Genomic DNA, 17426 nt, shown 5'->3' with positions numbered 1-17426 from the left:
TACCCACTGGGCCATCTCTCCAGCCCTGTATAATAATTTTGACCATATTCACTCCCATTGCCTTCTGTTTCCCCCTTCCATGCTCCCTAATCGTCTTCTCTCTGACTAGTGCCCTTTCTGTGAGGAGACACCATGACAACTATTATAAAGGAAAATATTTAATTGGGTAGCTTACACTTCAGAGGTTTAGTCCATTATCATCATAGTAGGACATGGTGACATCCAGGCAGACATGGTGCTGTAGATGGAGCTGAGAGTCCTATATGATGACCATTAGGTAACAGGAAGTGGTCTGAGACACTGGACATTGCTTGAGCATATATAAGACTTCAAAGTGACACAATTCCTCCAACAAGGCCACACTTCCAAATAATGCAACTGCCTATGAGATTATGGGGGCCAATTGCATTTAAACTACCACGCCTCCTTGCCCCTCTCTGTGTGTCCAGTGATTTAAATTTGGATTGCTCATATGAACATGGATGAAGGGTTATTTCTAGGAGCCTGGGCAATTTACCAGTGGCTATACCACTAAGAAAATGTTTCCGCTCCTACAGCAACCATTAACTGCCCTTAGTTCCTCAGAGAGAGGTTGTACTTCATGAGACCTCTCCCAGGCTACAATCCTCACGGAGGGGTGAGACCTCATATGTCCCTCCTCCATCTACAATAAAATGTTGATGGGCCCTGTAAAGGAATCACAGCTGTTGTGAGTTCATAGGCGGAACAGCCTTCTCATGTAAGAAAGTGTTATATAACTCGCATCCCTTCCTCTGGCTCTTACCTTCTTCTGCCTCCTTTTCTCATGGTGTTCTGTAGCTAGAGTTTTTCTGGTCCTGCCTGGCCCGCGGTCAGGACAAATCTCTCTCACCTGCCAGTCCCACAGCTGCTCAGACCCAACCAAGTAAACACAGAGACTTATATTGCTTACAAACTGTATGGCCACAGCAGGCTTCTTGTTATCTAGTTCTTATATCTTAAATTAACCCATTTCCATTAGTCTATAAGTTGCCATGTGGCTCGTGGCTTACTGGTACCTTGTATCTCACTTGTCATGGCGGCGGCTGGCAGTGTCTCCTGACTCAGCCTTCTTGTTCCCAGAATTCTCCTCTCTCCTTCTCCCGCCTATACTTCCTGCCTGGCTACTGGCCAATCAGTGTTTTATTTATTAACCAATCAGAGCAACACATTTAACATACAGAACATCCCACAGCAGTGTTCCTTTCCCTTAGCCCGAGGGCAAGTGCTGTAGATACCCTTTCTGGCTGAGCACTCAGCAAACACTTCTTCCCAGCACTTTGACTAGTTGTGAGTCCCTGTAGTAACTGCTGTTCTGACCAAAACTGACATTAATACTAACCTATAGCCATAAACATAAACATTTAGAAGGCAGTTTAATGGGCACATTGCATCCATTTAGAAAAAGAATAGTAGTAACTTACCCACTAGAGCCTGGTACTTCTCCTGCTGTGGCTTTTGACTACGTTTACAGTACCAGGCATGAATCACCTCCTGTGGAACAGGTCTCAGATTTTATTAGAAAGCAGCTGGTTATCTCTTGGGCTGGTTTGAAGGAGAGTAGTTCCCTTTAGGTTCATGTATTTGAATGCTTGGTTCCTAGTTGGTGGACTGTTTAGGGAAAATTAGGAAGTGCAGCCTTGTTGGAGGAAGTGTGTCACTGGAGGTGGGCTTTGAGGTTTCAGAAGTCCATGCCAGGCCCATGCTTGCTTTCTCTTTCTCTGCCTCCTACCTGTGGATCAGTACATAAGCTCTCAGCTATTGTTCCAGTGCCATGCCTGCCTGTCTGCCATGATGATCAGAGACTAACCCTATGAAACTGTGAGCAAGTCCTCAATTAAATGCTTTCTTTTATAAGTTGTTTTGGTCATTGTGGTGGTTTGAATAGGTATGGCTCCCATAGACTCATGTGTTTGAATGCTTGGCCTATAGGGAGTGGCACTATTAGAAGGTGTTGCCTTGTTGGAGTAGGTGTGGCCTTGTTGAACAAAGTGTGTCACTGTGGGGGTGGGCTTTGAGATCTCATATGCCTAAGCTATGCCCAGTGTGAGGCACAGTTTACTTCCTGTTGCCTGTGGATCAAGATGTAGAACTCTCAGCTCCTTCTCCAGCACCTTGTCTGCCTGCATGTTGCTATGCTTCTCTCCATGACGATAATGGACTAAACCTCTAAAACTATAAGCCAGTTCCAATTAAATGTTTTTCTTTGTAAGAGTTGCCACTGGTCATGGAGTAACTTTACAGCAATAGAAATCCTAACTAAGACAGAAGTTGGTAACCAGGGACTGGGTTATTGCTGTGATAGGCCTGACCATGTTTTTGTTTGGAGGAACATAGACTTTGGGACTATGGATTAGAAAAGCAGTTGAATGATTTAAGTGGGACTTAATGGGCCATCCTAACAGGAACATGGAAGACAGTGGTGTTGACAGTGATTTGAACTGTTGGGGCCTGGCTCGAGAGGTTTTGGAGAAGAATGTTAGTATGTGGCCTAGAGATGTGTCTTGTGATATTTTGGTGAAGAATGTGGCTGTTTTTTGTTCTTGTCAGAAGAGTCTGCCTGAGGCTAAAGTAAAGAGATTTGGATTAATTTCATTGGCAGAGGAAATCTCAAAACAGCCTGGTATTGACTTGGTTGTGTGGTTAACTCATTAGTGTTAACTCTAATGAGTATTTATAATGAAAAGAAGCAAGCTGAGCAAGGAAATATATAAAAGGTACAAATTGAGGAGAAAAGGAGTACCAGGAAGTGGATTGGAAGCAAGTCCTGTATTCAAGTAGATAAACAGATTAAGAAATGGAATAAAGGGAGTGGTGACCGCAGGGCAAGATCCCACCTAGTTAAGTTTCCAACTTGTGAGAAGGAATTAAAGAAAAACTTGAAACTGGGTGTGGTTGTGCACAGCTTTAATTCCAGTACTCAAGAGGCAGAGGTTGGTGGATCTCTGAGTTTGAGACCAGCCTGGTCTACAGATCTAGTATCAGGACAGCCAAGCTTAAAAGACAGTAAAGGAAACCACTGAAAACAGAAAGCTGGTGAAGATGTAATTGAACTTGTCATGTTCCAGCACCAGCAAGCAGCAGAACTTGGCAGCTTTGGCCGTGTGGTTCTGGCTTTAGAGTCAAGGATAGAAGAAAGGGGTTATGGCATTTTTCTTTGTGACTAATGAAAGCTACTGAGACCAGGCATGTGTCAGGGATGTCTCTGAATGGAGGCCTAGAAAGGCCATTGTGTGAAGCTGTGAAGTTGAAGCCTGGATTGCCTGGGAGAACCCAAGGTGTTGGAGATGCCAGAGCCATGAGATAAGGAAGCTGCCAACAGGGAGTGGTACCAGCCCAAGAGAAAGAAGTGTGTTGCAGTCAACAAAGCTGGAAGGAATTGGAGATCTGAAGAGTGTTTTGACATCAGACGTGGAGAAGATACAGAGTTTGGAGTTTCCCCAGCTGGTTTTCTGTTTTGCTTTGGCCCAGTGTTTCCTCACTATGCTCCCTTCCCTACCTTTTGAAATGGTTATGTATATCCTGTACTTTCACATGTTGGAAGTATGTGATCTGCTTTTTGATTTCATGTTTATAGGGAATTACAGTTTAGAGATTGCATAAATCTCAGAAGAGACTTTGAGCTTTGGACTTTACAACATTGTTGAGATTGAAAGACTATGGGGACTTCTGAAGTTGGACTAAGTTCATTTTGCATTATGTGGTTACAAGCCTATGGGGGCCAGGGAGTGGAATGTGGTGGTTTGAATAGGTATATCCCCCACAGACTTGTATGTTTGAATGCTTGGCCTATTGGGAGTGTCACTTTTAGCAGGTGTGGCCTTGTTGGAGAGGCTATAGCCTTGTTGGAGGAAGTGCGTCACTGTGGGGGCAAGCTTTGAGGTCTCATATGCTCAAACTATGCCCTGTGTGGGACACAGTTCACTTCCTGTTGCCTGTGGATCAAGATGTAGAACTCTCGGCTCCTTCTCCAGTACCATGTTGCCATGCCTCTCATCATGATGATAATGGACTAAACCTCTGAGACTGTAAGCTATCCCCAATTAAATGATGCCCTTCATAAGAGTTGCCATTGGTCATGGTGTCTCTTTACAGCAATAGAAACCCTAACTGAGACAGTCACGGTGTCTCTTCACAGTAATGAAACAGTAAATAAGACACCTCTTAACAGTCATGCTGCTATTGCACTAGTGGCTACATCTTGCATGTCAGGTCATTGGTGTCCACAGCTCAGCAAGACTGTTGATGACCTTTCTCCCCAGCAGTCTCAGAGCAGCACCTTCTGGTACTACAAAAGCTAGCCAGCAGGGAAGTAGTTTCCAAGTCAGCTTTAGCTTGATTTATCTATGTCCTCCAACCAAAGCATGCAATATCTTCATCAATAAGGCTTTATCTTCTAGTGCTGAGGGACCACCAAGAGCAGTGATAATATCTTGTATTGTTTTGCTGGCTTAAGAGGCCTCCCTGACTAATAACTCATAGGAGTTAGTTCACCCCTGGCAATGAGATTTTTGTTTAATAACCCATGTGCGCTGGGAGCAGCTTTATCTGCTCACACAGAGTACCTCTGTTAAAACTCTTAAAACTTTTTATTAGTAAATATTCATTGAGCAAAGTGATGAGCTTCATAATGACATTTTCATTCTTCATGTGTGCCTTTCCTCCCACAATTTTAAATTCCTTGCTTAAAATTTCAAGTTTAACTTGTATCTCTATGATCATAGTATATATTTTTTGTTTAATAGACTGTTTCTGGTAATTTTCACAGATAACTTTGTCCTTACTGATTCTGTCTTATAGTGTGTATTTTTTGCATCCCATGCTCTGGCTATTTGATAGTTACTGAATTAAATACTCCTGGAAATAACCTGATTCCAGATGATGGCATCCTCTTCCCGAGAACATGTTCCTTCTTTCATATGCATGAAAACATTAAAAGCCCAGGACCAAAGCTTCAAAATAACTTTTTTTTTTTCTAGGCGAAGTCTCATTGTGTTGCCCAGACTAGGCTTTAAGTGTCAAAGATTTCTGAATCACTTAAATTATTCAAGATCCCAGCCCAGGGGTCATTTTGCTCAGACTTCCACCTTTGTGAACCAGGGCTCTGTGCCTTGTTCTAGGCTTACTGATCTATAGTTGCTTCTAACAAAAATTCTTCTGTGGTAAAACCAGGTTCTGTTGGAGTAGCTATTCAAAAGTTGGTCCTACCCAATCTTTCTGAGAGATGCTCTTCCTCCTGTCAGTGGGTGACTGAACATGTGCTCACTGCTCAGCTTATGACAAAGGCTAGAGCTTCGAGAAACCATCTAATCCCAATTCCATTTATCACATGTAATGGCCTAATATCTTGTTAGTGGTTGGTATTGGTGATTTTAAAAAATCTGACTGGCCATTTTTTTAAGCCATTCAGAAGAACGTTCATCAGTCATTATTGATTCCATTTTCAAATAAATTTAATTATATTTTAAGAAAGAAAATCATTACTACCTGCAGACTGTCTATGGATTCAGTCATGACGGTGTACCCTAGTGATTGAAGTTATAACTATTTGAGCAGTGGGTAGACCACTGATGCTGGTTAGACTAACTTGGCTCCAGGTACCTTTAAATTTGTTAATATTGAACAAATTACCCAACCCTCTAAGCCTTGGTTGCTTTTGAATAAAATAGAGAATAAATACAAAAGCCCCATCCCACTGTGTTGTATTAAATGAGGCCGTGTGTGTAAATCACATAGTACCATCCCTGGCATTTAGCAAACACCTCATAGCATTTAGTCAGCATTTTCTCTATTTGAAAACCATTGGGGAAAATGTCAGTAGTAGGCAGCTGGTGAAGATTTGCCAGGTTACCATGGCCAAAATGAAGTTCAAGCCCTTTGTGACTTCTGACCAAAGCAAGAACTGCAAACGGCATTTGTTCCTCTTCCTCTTCTTCCCCTTCTTCCTCTTCTTCTTAAATTTATTATTATGATTATGTGCAGTGCTGTTTTGCCTTCATGTATGTCTGTGTGAGGGTTTCAAATACCCTGGAACCGGAGTTACAGACAGTTGTGAGCCACCATGTGGGTGCTGGGAATTGAACCTGGATCCTTTGGAAGAGCAGTCAATGCTCTCAACCACTGAGCCATCTCTCCAGCCCTTTCTTTTTGTTTGTTTGTTTGTTTTTGTTTTGAGACAGGGTTTCTCTGTATAGCCTTGGTGTCCTGAAACTTGCTCTGTAGACCAGGCTGGCTTCAAACTCACAGAGATCCACTTGCCTCTGCCTCCCCAGTCTGAGATTAGAGGTGTGCACTACCACCACCCAGCTGCAAACAGCATTTCAATGCACCTACTCATATTTAGAGAAAGGTCATGTTTTTCCCCTCTTTCCAAAGAGCTGAGACGGAAGTATAATGTTTGATCTACGTCCATTCAAAAGGATGATGAAGTTCAGGGTGGCTGAGGACACCATAAAGGCAAAAAGATTTGCAAAGCGGTCCAGGAGTCCAGGAAGACATATCATCTCCACTGAATAGGTGCAGGAAGAAAAGGCTATTGGCAAACTGTCCACGTGGGTGTCCACCCCAGCAAGGTGGACCACACACACACACACAAAAAATCCTAGAGAGGAAAGCCACGTCTTGGTAAGTAGTAAAGAAGGGCAAATATAAGAAAGAAACAATTGAGGAGATACTGGAATAGAAGAATCTCAATCCAGCATGCACAACTTTCATTAAAGACCACTTAAGTGATTAAAAAATATCAACAATATATTTAGCTCAATTATTATTCTCAATTATGGTAAAACATTAGCCTAACTTGGGATATATTTTTGGTACCTATGGAACTGTGAGTATCATGAATGGTAGTTATTACCTGAAGGAAATACAGAGTGATTTAAAATAATTCCCCAAATTGTTAAAAAGGACTTTTATGAAATGGCCAAGGCTGCTGTGAATAGTCACTCACCTTGTGCTCCGTCCAGTGTTCACATGCACGTGGTATCACTCACCTGAGTTGTACCATGTAGTCATCTGTCCTGAGTAACTGTGTGCAGTGACCCTGGCAATGCTCTTCAATTGTGACATATTTAATCCATTTTCAATATTAATTTGCAAGTCATAACTGGATTTAAAGCTATAATTAAATTAGTCTTAATAATTTTGTTTCATAAGAGAATCTCTTAAATAGTAGTTTCTGCTGTAGCATTAACTGTCTGTGTTGATATGGATAGATCACAATATCCCAAGGCCCCAACTTCTTCATCTGTCAAAGAAGAGAGTTGGACTAAATTATCTCCATCTCTAAAATTCTGTGATTTGCCTGTAAAATGCAATTTTAGTATCTCTCGAGTAGATTTGCATGTGTGACTGAATTTCTTGTGTTAGCCGGGCAGTTTGCAATTTGTATTTATAGGCTGGTAATTAGCATGAAGCATCATACTTTTTCCATCTGTCATATTAACAAAGCATACATATTCTCTAACCAACGTGACCTTTAAATAATGGTGCTCAGTATGACCTTACTGACATGTTCACTGCCTATCCCAGAGCCATGGTTCTCTGTGTATAAATAACCACATTCGATGCCTTCTTAGTTCACAGCACTTCAGATGGCTGAAAGGAAAGTCCTCACCAGTGACAATGGAAATGCCATTGTGGATATCTGAATGGAGTCTCAGCTCACCTAACATAACCTGTGTGGCCAGTTTTACAGTTACCTTCAAAATGGAATGTAACAGCTTTGAATGCAAACCCAATACGTTCATGTTTGCCTCATTTCGAACTAATCAGATTCTTAAAAGGCTTCAAGTCAAATATTCACTTTGCAAATAAATACCAGCATTTTGAGAGAATTGATTAAATAAAGTAGTTTTACTTTGGGGAGAGGAGAAGTGAGAGGGGGCAAAGAGAACAAGAAGAGAGAGCGAGAGCAGGCAAGAGAAGCATTATGACAATTCTTCTATTTTAAAGTGACTAGAAAGAGGCTCAGACCACCAACTCCTTGGTTACTGCAGGTGCTGCTGCAGATGTACACAGGGATGCTGTGCAGAACTTCCATTGCGAGGAAGCCCTCGCCATGATGTATCATTTTTTAGAGTCATCAGGACTGCTTATACTTTTCTGAAGTAGTAATAGTTTCTTCAAGGATTTTTTTCAATTTAAAATTTCCCCATTAAGAATCTTTTACAAAATATATTGAATAAATATAACCAACCGCAACCCTGACTTCGAGCTGTCATCAGAGATCTCCAAAGAATATACTTTGATTATAGAATGAGATTAACAGGGACCGAAGAATAAAGAGAATTCCAACAAGCCACTGGACTGTTAAGTCCCTTTGTTCACACATTCCCTAGCGTGCAGCCACAGTAAAGTTTTACTATTGAAGGGTTCTTTTTACTCCTTTTGAGGAAAGAAACACCTAATTGCTTCCTAGAAGCAAATACGTGGTATCCACTTGTGCACACACGTACTCTGGATGCAAACCTATTATGTTGTCCACATTCAAACAATGCAGCAATCATAGTTCGTTAACTTCCTTTACTTTAGAAAAAAATGCTATAACGTATATTCCTCTGTCATTGATGCTATTGTATGGAAGAGGACAAATGATTATATGTGAGAAACAGATAAGGTCATTGAGTCACAGAAAACTGACCAGGAAGAAATGCTGGAGCTCATGGGCATTTTTCTTAGGACTGGAATTCATTTTGCCCATTCTTGACAGTGACATTTCTCGAGTGTACAGGATTGCTTGTGGGGAGGTGGGGATAAAGAAAACTACTGCCCAGGGAAAATGAGCAAATGTGTTCATTCCTTCTCCTCTTTTTCCCCTCCAGCAGCTGCTGAGGTAAAATGAGTTGGCCTTGTTCATTCTCAGCGGCACACAGATTTGTGGCTACCCTTTCTGCTAACTTTTGTAGATTCTGTAAACCCACTGGACCCCAACCTAGTCCTTTCTTGAACCCCTCTTGTTGTGGCTTTTTTTTGGACCTTCCATGACCCACTCCTTCTCTAGTCTACATCTGCTTGTCTAACTCACTTGAACTACAGTCAAATTCTCCTGCGGTGGTCCCCCCAACACCAACCTCGTGATCCAACATCCATATTCAAACAGCTGCCAGAATAAGCAACCTGAGACCACCGCTCTGACCCTGTTGTTTCTTCCCTGCTCAAGAGATTGCTAAATGACTTCTCATGACCTTGGCAGTGGTTGTCAATTCCTTCAGATCCTGTGTCCCTGATTTGTAACAAAGACTCTGCAAAACTTTATTTACACTCTCAAAATGAAAGCCATAGAAAACATATGTAAAGTATACATGTAATTTGAATATTAAATCAATGTAAAGTAAAAAAAGAAATAAAACTGTAACACCAAGTATAAAATAATACGTATTTGATTGTGCAGATGTTTGGATGTGACACTGTCAGAAAACATGCTTGCATTTCTGTGTGTGGTGACAGTGGCTGTGATGGATGCAGGTATAGAAGGACTTGGGGACTTGTACTCACAATTCAAACCATTAAGTAGTATCACTGTTAGTGACATAATTTTGCAAAATGGAAAATACCAGGGACAAGATCTGTAACACTCTTTCCAAACTTTAATGTAAATGTGAATCACTTGGAAATCTGAGATTATGCATTTCCTTCAAGCTCAAAAATGATGCATAGGTCCATATACTGTGTGTTGAATCATTAGGCCCTAAACTAGAGGCATTATTTGTATCCAGAAACAATGGGATCTACTGAAAAACAGTAAAATCTTGAAGTTCATGTAATACTTGTGGCCTGGAGTTATCTGTAACTGAAGTAACTTCTGTCCTGGAACGCTGCCATGGATGTAGCAGGCTTAGTGGCCTAGAAGCCCAGAACAGCAGCCAGGAAACTGCTGGGAATACACAGCATTGCCTCTGAGGAGATGGTGGCTAAGGTTTGAATCTTCTTCAAAGAACTGATACTCTTTTGAGGAAGTGCAATGGTCTCCATAGGATGTAATATAGCAAGGGCCATCCTGCTGAACCTAAACTGAACCTACAATCCCAGGCTTTTACCTCTCAAGCATTTGGGTGCCTCAGACAGCAGAGAGAGAACGGTAGAGGAGCAATACAGTGACTCAAGTCTTTCAATCAAGAAGTCAAGTGTGTATGACTCATGTATGTAAGGAACTCAGACTGAGGGAGGCTCACAAGCCAGGAGGGAATTCAGTACAGGGCTGGCTAGCCATTCCAGGTATGATGGCTTTGTGAGAGAAGGACAGGGTATTCAGAGAGTTCTATGGAGAGATGCTGCAGATGCAGCCGACGTGAAGAGAGATGGCAGAGGCTCCCAGGTCTGCTGAGAGAGAGAAGCAAAGGCCCGTTAGACACATATTTATCACTATATCCTCTATTGAGCCCCAGAAACACTTGGACAACCCTTTTGGTGAGAGTTAAGTGAGTGTGATAGAGGATGCATTGGTCCACGAAGCTGATGTGACTTCATGTGTAGTCACAGGTAACAGAAGCCCGAGACATTGAGAGTAAACTGGTAGCTACCATAAAACACCTCCACTGCTGTCCCCTAGCTGTGGCACCTGTCATCACGGTAATGAATGCATCTAACTCTTCCTCACCTTTATTTTGAGAGCATCTATAGCAGGTCTGTATGACTCTTAGGAATAATGTCCTCTCAACCATTGCCAGGTGCACACCTACAGCCATAGTTTGTGGAATAGGAAGCACATTTTCACTCGGCCTGTTTTTATAGTAGGTTATCCACTTCTCACATTTTCCACTCCCTTCTGAAGTCATGATATCACATTAGAAGAAAAAAATGAATCCACTTTTCATGCCACTAAGGCTTTGAATCTTTATTTTAATTGACAAATAATTAGCACTTACACTTACAGGTTGGTGTGGTCTATATAGACATTGTAGAATGATTAAATTAAGCTAATAAACACAACTGTTACTTCAGCTACTTATTACAAGTCTTTGGTTCCCGCAGGTACCTTTTAAGGCTGAAGAGATGCATTATGAATTGCACTGTTTCCTGCCTTCCCATTGAGTGGGCAGAAGTCTGAGTAATGACAGAGCGGATTCTAGGGCAGTTTCCCTTGAACTTCTGCTCAGTGTTCCAGAAGAGTCCTAACTCCCACACCAGGCTTTATATCAACTGCTGTGGCCTCTGCGTTAAGACTCTGTATATTGACTCTGTGTCTGCGGCAGGGCAATCTGTCCCTTTGTTTGGAGTTCTAGGTATACCCCACCCGCCCAGGAAAAGTGCCACCTGTGACAGCCGTGCTTATAGAGTTTCCTACCAACGTCAAAGATAAGAATCACCAGAGTACTGGCAGTCCTTGTGTACTTTTTCTTATTTGTTTTCATTCAGATCTTTTATTCTATTTCTCCAAGAGCCGTTCTTCACCTTCTATGAACCAGTGATGCAGAGAAGGAAGTCTGCCCCCTCTGTCAAGGAGACCAGTTTGCATACAGCACCTAGTTATCAGTCGCTGTCCCCAGCACTTTCTCTGCCTGTCCCTGAGATTGTCCCAAGATTATTATTCTATCTGAAACTGAGTTAGAGCCTTTTGATTTTTCTCCAGAAACTCCTGCTGTAAGTATGAAACCATCTTTGAATGCCATCTTTCAACCTGCCCAGCTCCTTTCATGTCTTCTCAGTGATGACTTGTAATTGGCCCTGATGTTAGGCAGCCAAGCATCAGACTTGCGTCTTCACTGGAGGAAAAAGAGTACAAAGATCAATAAGTCTAACTCGAGGTCCTGTAAAGAGGCATAGAGGACGCAAGATGCCTGAGATTTCCAAGCTGAAGTAGCAAGGGAAATGAAGAAACCAGAAGAGACTTACCTTTGTGACAAAATAAGCACATTTGGTTTTAAAAGTTATTATTTAAATGATAGATATACTCCTAACTTAAAATATGAAACATTTTCATCTCATTGGATTTCAGCATAATAAAAATGGATGTATTGCCAGCTACTCAGGTAATGGTGAATTATTATCTGAGAGATTTAGAGAATACAAATAAAATTCTCAGTGTAGCTAAAAATTGGCTTCATTAATCCCATTAGATGGTGAAAGTGAAGGTGATATTGATTAAATTGAAACAATGAGTGGGTTTATTTCATGCAGGCAGTGGCGCTTAATCATTATAAACATTAAGGATATATTTGTATAATTTTCTTTTATGTACTTTTTTTTGAAATCACATTCCACTTAGATTGCTCCTTTTCCTCAGGAGTGTTTTGCCAGCACTTACCTGTGAAGCCTCTTAGCTGTCCTCTGATAAGATGCACATAGGTGTGGCTTCTGTCTACTCATCAGTTTTCAGAATAAGAAAAATGTCCCCCTCTGCAAAGTGCCTGTACACATAATCAGTATATATGTAGCAGAAGATAATATGTGCCCAAGAGTCATCTTGAATAGATCAACTGTATTTGTTAAGGTTCTCTAGAGGAACAGAGCGTATAGCCTGAATCTCTCTCTCATATATATATGTATATTATATATGTATTACATATATATGTATTACATATATGTATTGTAGTTATATGTATAAAGGGCATTTATTAGAATGACTGACAGGCTGTGGTCCAGCTAATCCACTAATGGCTGTCTACCAACAGAAGGTCCAATAATTCAGGAGTTGTTCAGTCTATAAGGCTACATATCTCAGCTGGTCTTCAATATAATGTTGAAGAAGTAGGCTCTAATGCCAGTGAAGGAATGGACTTGCCAGTGAGAGTGAGAGCAAGCAGACAACAAGCTTCCATCTTTTATATAGGCTGCCAGCAGAAGGCGTGGCCCAGATGAAAGGTGGATCTTCCCATCTCAAAAGATCTGGATTAAATGTATACTTTCCCACCTCAAAAATCTGAATTAGAAGAGGGTCTTCCCACTTAAATGATTTAATTAAGAAAAAAATCCCTCACAGGTGTGACTAGTCACTTGGATTTTAGTTAATTCCAGATGTAGTCAAATCAACAACCAAGAATAGCTGTCACACCAGTTTTCGTGTGCTTGCTAACAAAAGCTACATCATTGTGCCAAGCCAGAAATGGACTCTGTTGTCAAAGTGGCAACAACCCAAACTTTTTTTTTTTTTTTTTCGGCAGATCACTCTATCTGGACAGCTTCTGAGAGGATAGACTTCATCTGCACCATCTGGCCACAGCTTTAGTGGCTGGAGTGATCAGGATCCTGTGAACGAACAGGCTATCACTCTCCTTTGCTGTTTGCCCTACCCCTACAGAGTGACAAGATCACTGTTGCTCAGGTCCTCTCCCCAGACCTGCTGTGAACCCTTGTGGACAGCAACACTTCCTTCCATTAACACTGACCCCTGTGCAAGCCACCTCAGTCTTGTATGAATTCCATGAGGCTGCGTTACAAAATGAAATAAAGCAGTGCAGACACACAGATTACTTTAGTCTTCACGAACTAACTTTTAAGCAAGTTGATCTTACTGCTTTCGATAAATTCAAAATATTATAGTCACATGTCTTCTTGTGATTCTAACTAAAGAGACTAGTTTTTGAAAAAAAAAAAGCCCACAATTTAGCTTCACTGAAGATATGATTAAAAATAATAGTCACCAAAGGAGCGGGGGTGGGGTGGGGTAGGGATGTGTCCTTCTGTCCCTCTAGTGTAGGTTCTATGCTCTGGTAGTCACTTTCCCTTAAGACTAAAGTGCTTCCAAAGGTGACTTCTGAATTTTTCCTAAAACAATGTCCAGTTAAGCACTCACACACAGGTAATTGAATTTGGAAAATGATCTCAAGGAAGGAAACCAAGGCTTTGAAAGAGTCAGACAAAGGAGAAAAGGCCATTTCCTGGATGTGTTATTTGCTGGTCTTTTTTTTTTTTTTTTTTTTTTTTTTTTTTTTTTTTTTGAGCAACACTGAGGATGCTGTGAGGAGCCCCAGAGAGCATACTCCAAAACTATTCTTCCAAAGGATGGATGAGAAGGGGTGCCCACAGGATCCCATCCAACACTGGTCACGGGCTGCACATCTCTCTTGTTTTTCTAAATGTGTGCATCTGTTAGAATGAACAGGCTCCTGCAAATATTTCACATGGGGGCAAGGGGACAGGAAACCTGGGAGCAGAGGGTGAGAGGTATAGGGTGCAAGTGCAGTGAGATTGAGCTGCTGCTGGGGCACGCCTGTGAGCAGCTGGTGACCACAACACCAGCAGCCAGAGGTTTGGTCAAGGCCAAAACGTGCATGGAAAGGTGTTCAGCTGGTCAAAAGGAAGTCAAAGTCACCATTCGATACCACCTTACACTCAGTAGTAAGGTTTTTACCAAAAAGAAATGAGATGGTCTAGTTCCCACACAATCGCAGGTCTGAGCTGCTGATCCAGCCATCTCCAACAGGCACAGTGATAGAAGGTTTTAGAAATGGTCCCTCTTGTGTAGTTGAAACTCAGTACCACTGAATAGCTGCTCCCTACAAGTCTTATCAGCTATCACTCTATCATTCTCTCGTGGGAATGTTCCAGAAGCTCCTATACATTGAGCTGGTTGGGAGACTGCAGGCTTGAGACTTCCATCTTAGGCAGACTTTGGCTTCATTTTTACACTGGAACAGACTCAATGCCTCTGCAAATCTGCACAGTTACCAGATCCTGAGTGATGCGCTGTTGGAAGAGTCTCATTTGACTATCGTTCAGCCAGCGAATCTAGTCAGCAGGTCTGAGATTTTGGGTTTTTTTTTTTTTCAGTTTTTGTTGTAAACCTGAATATTTTTATCTGTTTCTTAAATTCCTAAGAAATATGTTATAATACCCACTTCATAAATCATGGGTCCAATTAGAAGGTGCTTTAGAAAACCTTAACGTAATTGGAAAATATATTACTTAGGAAAAATGTATTACTCTAGTAGTTGCCAATGAAAACCCATTAATTAAAAATAGAGAAGACAGGAGATTAGTGCTGGTGAGGATACAGAGGGAAGGGGGCTCTGTGAGCTGCTGGGAATGCAAATGGCTGCAGACCCTAATGAAAAGGATATGGAGGTTCCATAAAGAATTAAAACTACCATCCAATAATCCCTTTACTTCATGTTTTCCCAAGGAAATGAAACCAACAAGGCTTCAGCATTCCCATGTTCATTTCAGCATTTTTAAAATAGCTCTGATATAGTGATAATGCAAGGGTTGCCAAGAGGGGTGTGTGTGTGTGTGTGTGTGTGTGTGTGTGTGTGTGTGTGTGTGTGTGTGTGATGTAATCCAGACACAGTGAAATATTTAGCTAAGAGAAGAAAGCAATCATAGCATCTATGACAATGTGGATGAACCTTGTGGGCAGTATACTCAGTAAATTAAGTCAGACAGAGGATCTCCAACACTTTGCTGACACCGCTTATAAGTATGATTTCACGTTGAAAAGGAAGCGGGAGGTAGAAATGCAGTTAGGAGGTGAAGGAGGGACCTTTTGCTCAAGGTAAACCTTTCAGCTGTAGGATCAAGAAATTCAGACTTAACATACAGTATGGTGACCAATTAGTAAAACTGAGTTGTATACTTGAAATTGGCTTAAATGTTCTCTCTACAAAAACCAGACCAAACCAGGGAACCACGATTTAATTAACTTAGTTGTTATGAGCATTTCGCATGATATTTGACTGTCAAGTAATCACAGTGTGGGACTGAAGAGATGGCTTGGAGGGTAAGAGCATTCTTGCAGAAGACCCAGGTTTGGTTCCCAGCACCACATGGCAACTCACAGCCACTCAAACTCCGGTTCCGGAGAGTCCAGTGCCTTCTTTTGACCTCCTGCACGTGCATACACACACACACACACACACACACACACACACACACACACACACACAGGCAGAACACTCATACACTTGCTGCTTATCTTTGTTCTCACATGGCAACATCCGACCGGGCTCAAAGGTGGGTACCTAGATGCCTTTAGGTGGGGCATGCTGGATGTGCACCCTGTCCTAGTCACTACTTACTGTGGAGTATGTGAACCTGTGCAAAGGCTGAGGATGGGGAAGTATTGTGATCTTCTTTTTCACTATAGAAAGTTCAACAAGAGGGGGGAGCCTGCTGGGAAGCCATCATTAGATTAGGAAAGAGATGATGAACGTTTATTTGAATGTTATGCTTTTTACTTGATTGTGATCTCTGTGGCACAGGATTGGGGGCTGGATGTCAAAGTTACCAGAAAGGGGGACATCTAGGGTTGCTCTTGACTTGGGCAACTGGGTGACCTGTGATACTACCAACTTAGTTAGGTCATGCAGGTTCTGAGGGAGGGACTGTGGTTCTGCTCTGAATTTGTGGCTTTTAGATCTCTGCTAGAGCCTCACAGTTAGTTGGATACCTGAAATTAGAGCCACAGACTTGGGAGCTCTGAGCCCATTTGTGGTACTGGAGTCCCTGTGTGTTGAGTGGCAAGGAGTGGACAAAAAGAGAAGACCATGGAAATGCCAGAGGGCACATGGAAAATGTGGTCTGGCTAGCTAGTGGAGTTGTACAATTGGTATTTGTTCTGACATGTTCCTAACTCTAAAAAATATGCTTCTAATTTGATTATGAGTTAGAATCATTCTCTTGTTAATTTCACAGACTATACCCTACTTTATAAACAAATGACAATACCATTCAGGATTCCAGCTCCTGCCTATGTGATCTATAAGATGAGTATAGAGGATTAGATGCATGGGAAAACTAGAATACCACAACTTACTAGACGCTTTGGAAAATACAAAGATATTTTCAATGTTAAAGAAAGCCAAGCTATTTGCACTTAAAAATGTATAGAATTACTAGGCAGTTGCATTAGCTCTGTTATGACTGATAGCATCTTCTTTTTTTCTGGCTGAGAATAATCATGAGTAAGCAAATAGGGCGCCTTGAAAGACAAAATTCAGATTTCTAAATCTCTCAATGTAAGTGGCAATTAGAGTCACACCATCATGCTTTATGTGTTCAGTTTAATATGGTTTTATGGATTAGGACAAAGTAGTCTCCTTGGCTGAATAGTATGGAATTTTCTGTGCGGGCTCATATCTATTCCTCTGAGAAACATAAGCAGAGTGTTGGGGAAGTTGGAAGAATGTGTAAATGGGCTTCAGCGGAGTTGTCATTAACAAGTAAAATTGTCTGAATCTCCAACATAAAATGAATGGATTCCACATTGTTTAGTGTTTATCTGCTCAGAACATTCATTTTCGAGGTTTACTATGACTTTATGGGAAAGAATAAGATTCCCCATTTCTGTGGACACATTGTAATACCACCACGGCCTCCTGCCTCTTTCTTAATGTCATTTTGGAAGAAATTCAGTCAGGGGGAGTTTAGCTTCTCACAAATGCTCAGGTAATGGATGTGCTAAACTTCCATTAGCATTTTGGTGATAATCTGAGGGAGGCCTCTATGCATAATTATAATTGGCCATTAATTTT

General features: G+C 41.5%; 1 protein-coding gene across 4 annotated transcripts in view; it reads left to right on the top strand.

Moving 5' to 3' along the window:
• Ccdc148 (coiled-coil domain containing 148) overlaps positions 1 to 17426 on the top strand; it is a 277459-nt gene that overhangs the window by 147057 nt on the left and 112976 nt on the right. The window lies entirely within an intron of this gene.

This window comes from Peromyscus eremicus, chromosome 4, assembly GCF_949786415.1.
Source record: "Peromyscus eremicus chromosome 4, PerEre_H2_v1, whole genome shotgun sequence".
Classification (NCBI taxonomy): Eukaryota; Metazoa; Chordata; class Mammalia; order Rodentia; family Cricetidae; genus Peromyscus; species Peromyscus eremicus.
This window is presented reverse-complemented; position numbering and strand designations above follow the sequence as displayed.